At 45.9% G+C, this 8098-nt stretch overlaps 1 protein-coding gene and 1 non-coding gene across 2 annotated transcripts in view; one reads left to right on the plus strand and one right to left on the minus strand.

Moving 5' to 3' along the window:
• CHST8 (carbohydrate sulfotransferase 8) overlaps nt 1–8098 on the plus strand; it is a 67961-nt gene that overhangs the window by 12589 nt on the left and 47274 nt on the right. The window lies entirely within an intron of this gene.
• On the minus strand, nt 5081–5153 carry TRNAG-CCC (transfer RNA glycine (anticodon CCC)). The gene has a single exon. It is a non-coding gene; the product is annotated as a tRNA-Gly (tRNA).

Genomic DNA, 8098 nt, shown 5'->3' on the forward strand with positions numbered 1-8098 from the left:
CCACCCTCCCTAGCTACTCCCCCCACCACCCCCACCCCAGGACAGAGAGGTAGTGGGTCTCCCTGGTGGGCAGGGAACTCGTTATCTTTCCAGCCCCGGCAGGACTCACTCCAAGCCAGGCCCCAAGCGAGTGCTGGGCAGAGCTTCTCCAGGTGTCTGCTGACCAACGGTGACTTCCCAGAGCCCGAGGGGCCCCTGCCCAGTTCAGGGGGCCAGGAGCCCTGCCAGATCACTGTTCACCGTTCAGGCCTGGGACCTGGGGGGGCCCAGAAGATGACTGGGTAGTGGAGGTGTCAGGGAGGCAAGGGCCAGGGAGGTGGCACCTGGGGGTGTGTTCTGGGCAGTGACGATGGTATGAGTGCCAGGTGCCTCCTGTGTCCCAGGCACTGCACTTTACCTGCTTTATAGATATTTTCACACTGAAGCCTCACAGCTGCTTATCTCCATTTTATAGGTAGGGAAACTGAAGCACAGAGAGGCAAAGTCACTTGCCCGAGGTTACACAGCCAGGATGTAGCAGTGCCTGAACTAGAACCCAGGTCTTTGAATCCCAAAGACACAGGGTCTTATGGGTAACTGTGACAGCTACTCAGAGCTGAGACACACACAGTCGGAGGACTGGCCTGGGAGCCTGCGTGCAGTGCCACACTGGCGTGTGGGGTGTACTGCATTCCTGTGTGTTGCAGACACGTCCTGGTTTGTGCATAGATCTGCTGGTGTAGGATGGGGACCTCTGTGAACGTGTGTGTGTCTGGCTGTCATCCGCGATCCTGTGTACAAGTGTGTATGCGCACAACCATGAGGTGTGTGCGCGCCTCGGGCTCACAGCTCACGTGGGGATCGCTTCCCACTGAAGTTTGGGGCCGCCTCCTTGGAGGGCACACTGACGTTCCCACCTGCCACAAGCAGGCGTGGGACACACACAGTCAGGGCCTGGGCTGGGACAAGTGACTTGGGCACCAGGGTGGGAGTTGTCTGCAGGTTGTCACCACAGAAGTGGATGAGGAATGCATCGCCATTCCAACAGGAACTTGGCAAAACCAGTTATTGTAACCCCCTGCCCGTGACCGGGGCAGACCAAATAATGAAATTACATTCTTAATAGGTCAGGTCGAGTGACTGCTGCTCGAATTAGTTCCTTCCCAGAACCCGGCCAGAAGTAGCAGCAGTAATTAAAGGATTTTCTGGGCTTAAACCAAGTCTGCTCGTCAAGCAGGTGCAATATACAGGGCTTGCAAAATGTGTGTGGGCCTTGTCCCTTCCTGGGGACTGGGATGAAAGTTGGCGAGAGCAGGAAGGCCACTGGCCCAGAAGGAGGTGGGTTCTTACTGCAGGGGGCACTTTTCCACTTTCATTCATTCATAAGAGAAATGTTGAGTCCCAACGTGGCCGGGCACTGGGATTCTGCGGCGAACCAGACCATGAGGTCCCTGCGCTCATGGCACTCAACAGTGAGATGGGGAATTCCTGGTGTTCCCCGCCCGACTCCCGCCTCCTTCCCAAGCAAGCTGGTTCCAGGAGCCCTGTGATGTCGAGAACTGCCTCCTTCCGCTTGGGGACCTGTAAATTAGGGTCTGAGGCTGAAACCGTGCTGGGACTTCCCACGCACCAGAGAAAGAGAAAGGAAGGGCATTAGCGTGGCATGACCCCCATCTGACCCATCCTGTGTCCTAGAGAGAGGGATGAGGGAGCCAGATCCAACACTGGAGGTCAGTTGGAGCTCACACCCAGGCTGGAACATCCCTCCCCCAAGCCCGTTTTTCATTTCTTCCATTTGCTTCACTGAGAGGAACCCACAGCCCTCCTCAGGGAGCAGAAAATGCCAGAATCCCAAGAAAGCAAATATCGGTAGTGTGGCTGACAGAGGCGATGTGGCCACCCACCCTGGGTAAAACAGAACCTACAACTTTCTTAAAACTCCAGAAGGAAAGGGAAATCCCAGGAGCCAGAAAATGAGACGGATTAGCAAAGAAGCAGAGTGCCAGGGGTCGCCTGCCACCGAGCCTGCGGCTAGAGCCTTTTTTACAAAACACCTTTATTCAGGTATAATTTACATGCCATAAAATTCATGTATTTTAAGTGTACACTTCAGTGGATTTTAATAAACCTACAGAGCTCTGTAATCACCACAGTCCAATTTTAGGATATTTCCACTGTCCTCTGCCCCGCCCCCAATTTCCATCCCAAATCTCTCAGGCGCTTTGCAGTCACTCCCTGTTGCCCCAGGCAACCACTAATCTACTTTCTGTCTTTATAGATTTGCCCATAAATGTAATCATACAATATGTGGTCTTTTACATCTGGCTTCTTTCACTTAGCATCAGGTTTGTGGTTACTTGCATCAGTAGTTCATCCCTCTTTATTGTTCAGTAGTACTCCATTCCATTCCATGGATCCTTGGTTTACCCATTTACCAGTTGATGGACTCTTGGATTGTTTATACTTTTGGGCTGTTATGAATAATAGTGCTATGAACATTCACATGCAGGTTTTTTCTTTCTCTTGGGCAGATACTTAGGAGTAGAATTGCTAGATTGTTTAGTGACTTTATGTTGAATTTTTAAAGACACTGTTGCCAAAATGGCTACACTGTGTACATTCCTGCCAACAATGTATGAGGGTTCCAATTTCTCAACATTCTCATCAACACTTGTTATTATCTGTCTTTCTAATTATAGACATTCTAGTGAGTGTGCAGTGGTATCTCATCGTGGTTTTAATTTGCATTCTCCAATGACTGGTGCTATTGGGCATATTTTCATGTGCTTAATAGTCATTTGAATATATTCTTTAGTGAAATATCTATTCAAATCTTTAGCCCATCTTTTAAATTGAGTTGTCTTTGTATTGAGTTGTTCTTTTTATTTTGTAGACACAAGTACTTATTAGATTTGCAAATAATTTCTCCCGTCTGTGGTTTGTCTTCATTTTCTTAATGGTGTCTTTTAAAGTGCAAAAGTTTTTAACTTTGAAAAACTACAGTTCATTTTTTTTTTTTTTTTTTTTTTTGTAGTCCGGGGGCCTCTCACTCTTGTGGCCTCTCCCATCGCGGAGCACAGGCTCCGGACGCGCAGGCTCAGTGGCCATGGCTCACGGGCGCAGCCGCTCCGCGGCATGTGGGATCTTCCCAGACCGGGGCACGAACCCGTTTCCCCTGCATCGGCAGGCGGACTCTCAACCACTGCGCCACCAGGGAAGCCCCATTTTTTTTTCTTCTATGGATCATTCTTTTGACGTTGTATCTAAGAAATCTCTGCTTAACTTAAAGTCGTAAAGATTCTCCCCGATGTTTTTCCTTTAACAGTTTTATAGTCTTAGCTCTTCCATCTATGCCCATGATCCATTTTGAGTTAATTTTTGTGTTTTGTGTGAGGTAATGGTCTTTTGCACGTGGATATCCAGTTGTCCCAGCACTGTTTATCGAAGGCTATCTTTTCCCCGTCGAATTACCTTGCCACTCTGGTCAAAATAAATTGGCCTTGAATGTAAAGGTTTGTTTCTGGTGTCTTAATTCTATTCCATTGATCTATTTGTTGATCCTTACACGAACAGGACAATGTCTTAATTACTATGGGTTTGTTATAAGTTGTGAAATCAGGAAGTATAAGTCCTCCAGCTTTGTTCATTTCTTCAAGATTGTTTTGACTATTCTGAGTCTCTGTAAAGACAGTGTAAGTTCCCATGTAAATTTTAGGATCAGCCTATCCTGCTGACAAAAAGCCTGCTGAGATTTTGATAGGTATCGCATTGAATCTAACAGTCAACTTGGGAAGAACTGCACCCTTAGCAATATTGAGTCTTCCAATCCGTGAATGTGGACTACCTCTTCATTTATTTAGATCTTCTTTAGTTCCTATTAGCAATATTCTATAGCTTTCAGTATACAAGTGTTACCCTCCTTTTGTTAAATTTATTCCTAAGTATTTTATTCTTTTTGATGCTATAGTGAATGAAATTGTTTTTCTTTTTTTTTTTTTTTTGCGGGGTTGGGGGTGGGGGCTGCGTTGGGTCTTCGTTGCTGCGCGTGGGCTTTCTCTAGTTGCAGCGAGCAGGGGCTACAATTCATTGCGGTGGGCGGGCTTCTCCTTGTGGTGGCTTCTCTTGTTGCAGAGCACGGGCTCTAGGCGTGCGGGCTTCAGTAGTTGTGGCACGCGGGCTCAGTAGTTGTGGCTCGTGGGCCCTAGAGCACGTGGGTTTCTGTAGTTGTGGTGCATGGGCTTAGTTGCTCTGCGGCATGTGGGATCCTCCCGGACCAGGGCTCAAACCCGTGTCCCCTGCAATTGGCAGGCGGACTCTTAACCACTGCGCCACCGGGGAATTCCCTGAAATTGTTTTTCTTAATTTCATTTCTGGACTGTTCATCGCTAATATAGAGAGATAAAATTGATTTTTCTATATTGATCTTGTACCTTGCAACTTGGTGATTAATTCTAGTTCTTTTTGTGAAAATTCCCTGGAATTTGCTAAATACAGGGCCATGTTGTCTGCAAATAAAGAGCATTTTACTTCATTTCCAATCTAAATGCCTTTTTTTTTTTCCATGCCTGATTGTACTGGCTAGAACCTCTAGTACAATATGAAATAGAAGTGGTGAAAGTGGACGTCTTTGCCTTATTCCTGATCTTAAAGGCGTTCATTCAGCCTTTGACCATTAAGTATAATGGTAGCTGTAGGATTTCTGTAGATCACCTTTACCAGTTTGAGGAAGTTTCCTTCTATTGCTAGTTTGTTGAAAAAAAATTTTTTTTACCCTAAATGGGTGTTGGATTTTGTCAAATGCTCGTTCCACATCTATTGAGACGTTTTATGGTTTTATCCTTTATTCTGTAAATATAATATATTACATTAATACATCAACCTTGCATTCCTAAGGTAAATCCCTCTTGGTCATAGTACATAATCTTTTTTATTTGTTACTGGATTCATTTTGCTAGGATTGTGTTGTGGAATTTTTTTTTTTAAATATTTATTTATTTGGCTGCACCGGGTCTTAGTTGTGGTGTGTGGGATCTTCATTGCCGCGTGCGGGATCTTTAGTTTCGGCATGTGAGATCTTTTAATTGTAGCATGTGGCATGTAGTTCCCTGACCTGGGATTGAACCTGGGCCCCCTGCATTGGGAGTGCAGAGTCTTAGCCACTGGACCACCAGGGAAGTCCCTGTGTTGTGGAATTTTTTAAGGGATAGTTGTCCGTAGTTTTCTTTTCTTGTGATGTTTTTTGTCTGGCTTTGGTATTGGATTAACATAGGTCTTAGAATTAGTTGAGAGTATTTCCTCCTCCTCCTCCTTTATTTTTCTGGAAGAGTTTGTGAAGGATTGGCATTATTTCTTTTTTAAATGTTTAGAAGAATTTGCTAATGAAGCCATCTGGAGCTGGAAGATTTTTAAATTACTAATTCAATTTCTTTGCTATAGGTCTATTCAGATTTTCTGTTTCTTCTTGAGTCAGCTTCAGTAATTTATGTCTTTCTAGGGCTTTGTTTATTTCACTCAAGTTGTCTCATTCCTTAGCATAAAAATGTTGACAGTATTTCTTTATATTCCTTAGTGATGTGTGGCCCCTCTTGTTCCTGATTGTCAAGTTTGTAGATCTTTTCAAAGAACCAGCTTTTAGTTTCACTGTTTTTGTCTTCTGTTTTCTTTTTTCTGTTTTCTATTTCATTGATTTCTACTCTGATATTTATTATTTCCTTTTATCTCCTTGCTTCGAGTTCAATTTGCTCTTTTCTTTTTCTCGTTTCTTAAGGCAGAAGCTTAGGTCATTAATTGGAGATCCTTCTTTTCTAATATAGATATTGCACCTGTAAATTTCCCTCTAAGCATGGTTTTATCTGTAGTCCACTTTAGTTGCCTCATTTCCTAGATCTCACTTTAAATTTCTGCGTGGTCTATTGCTTCCCTCAACCCATAGCACAACCTTGGGCTAGCTGAGAATTTGGAATTACTATTTTCAGCAACATTCCTGGGCATGGAATGTTTCAATCTTCTTGGCCTGCTCTACCTTGGGAACTGAGTCGGGGTGATGGAAGCAGCCCCAGGCTAAAATGCCATAGGCTTACCTTATTCTTCCTAGAGTTCAGTAGATGTTCTAGAATAAATGTTTCCTAATATGTTGTATGCCGTCGGTCAATTTCCAGAGTTCTTAAACAGTCGTTTTGATTTTTTTTTTTTTTTTTTTTTTTCCGTTCTGTCATTTCTTTGAGGGAAGGAATTTGCCGAGCTCCTCACTCAGTCATTCTAGACGTCCCACCTCCAGGACTGGGGTCTGGATGTCTACAAAGACAGGAGGTGAGGTCTCTGGCCTGACTAAGGTGCTGAGGTGGAGTGCAGCCTCTCTATAGATAGCACCCTCAGAAGGCATCAAACCCCCTTCCCGTGGGTCCAGTTTGCTTGGGACAGCCCCGATTTATACCTGTGGCCTGGTGTAATTATCATCAGCACTCCCCTCACTCCCAGAAGTGGCTTCATTTTGATGATAAGTCACTGTGTAAGTGTAATTCTGTAAGAAGAAAATTTAACCAGAAAGAATGGGATGCAAGAAATAATGGTTAAAAAAAAAAGAAAGAAAGAATGGTAAGGAAATGAGTTGTACGTATGTAGATAAATGTGAATAAATATTTACTGTAAAAAAAATAAACACTCATTTTGCAAGTTTAGGAACTGCAATAACATGGAAGTGTGTATGGGGATAGTAATTGGATTTAAGCATTCTGAGATCTTAATCTTGTTAGGGGGGAAAATAGGGATAGTAATAAACTTTGGACTTTGTTTTCAAATGCGGCTCCGCCCTGGAAGTATAATGTATATCTTCTGAGTCTCTGCACTGGCCCCTCTCAGTGTAGCCCCACTCTTAAGAGCTGGGCACCTGTTTAATCACCTCCTGTTCACCTCACTGGTAAAAGAGGATTCCCAGCCTATGGTTATGGGGATGGTGAACCCTCAACACTGGACAGATAAGCTCAACAGCCATTGATTAGTCACTCACAGCCTGGGAAAGGAGGACACTGCACGCCTTGCCCCTATGGTCACATGGAGAGAGAACAAGCAGGGGCTGTGGGAGGCAAGCTAGTAGTATCAAGAGGGTGGGGTGCCCCCTGGTTCCCATGGGAGGATGTCATTGATTTGTTTGAATAATTCCATGGGCTGGTAGGGCACTGCTACTCAGGGAAAGCAGAAACTGTGCCCGGTCCCCTTGATAGGTGGTTGTTTAGCTAGGGGACCTCATCTGCAGGAGCAGAGTGGGGAGGGGACTTGCAGTTGGGCCATTGGAGGCCCTCCTGATTTCACCAGGTGTCAAGGCAGCATGTGATATTGGGCCTTAATTTTAGACCTTACTTCAGGCAGATTGTCCCACAGAAGCCTAAGAGTGGAAACACCTCACCCTGAGTGGGGGCAGCCCTGAGCCAAAAGCTGGAGAGAGGGCTTCCTTGCTGAAGTCTCAGGACTCCCCTCACCCCAGCTAAGGTGCTGGAACCCTGCTGAGCTCCTGCCCTGGTCACCCTCTGCCCTTGCATCCTGCCTATCTGTATATCCATCTCTCTCTCCACCATCTGTCCAACCTCATTTATAGGAACATGCTATAAAACCCCATAGCCCCCTAGTTTGTGATTCCTTCAGAAATGATGTAGATGGAGACTGTCCAACCGGTGTGGGCCCTCACCCCATGGACAGCAGCCAGGCACCAGCAATGAGGCCCTCAGCCCAGCATTGGGGTTTCTGGTACTCACAGCCCCTACCTGCCATAGGTAACCCCAGCATCACCTGGCACAGGTCCCTCCATCCCTGACACACATGAAGGGCCTTTAGCCTGGCCATGCTCGCTGCTGTTTCAGGAACCAGTGTAGCTCAGTGGGTGGGTGAAATGAGGTTCCACTTGCCACCTGTGGCTTCTCCCAGTCCATGGGGATCTGTGGAGGTGCCACATCTTCCAGTATCTTCTCTCCAAGCAGAAGAACAAGGATTGGTGACCCTGGCAGGTACCGTTGCAGCGTAGTGAAGTGACAGGCTCCCTCCTCAGCTGTCTTTAAGGCACCATCTCAAATGCCACCGGGGCACGCTCACCAGCACAACCCTCCTTCCCTCCCCAGGGTCTTCATTC

The sequence above is a fragment of the Lipotes vexillifer genome, unplaced genomic scaffold, assembly GCF_000442215.2.
Source record: "Lipotes vexillifer unplaced genomic scaffold, Lipotes_vexillifer_v1.1 scaffold182, whole genome shotgun sequence".
NCBI classification, from domain to species: Eukaryota; Metazoa; Chordata; class Mammalia; order Artiodactyla; family Lipotidae; genus Lipotes; species Lipotes vexillifer.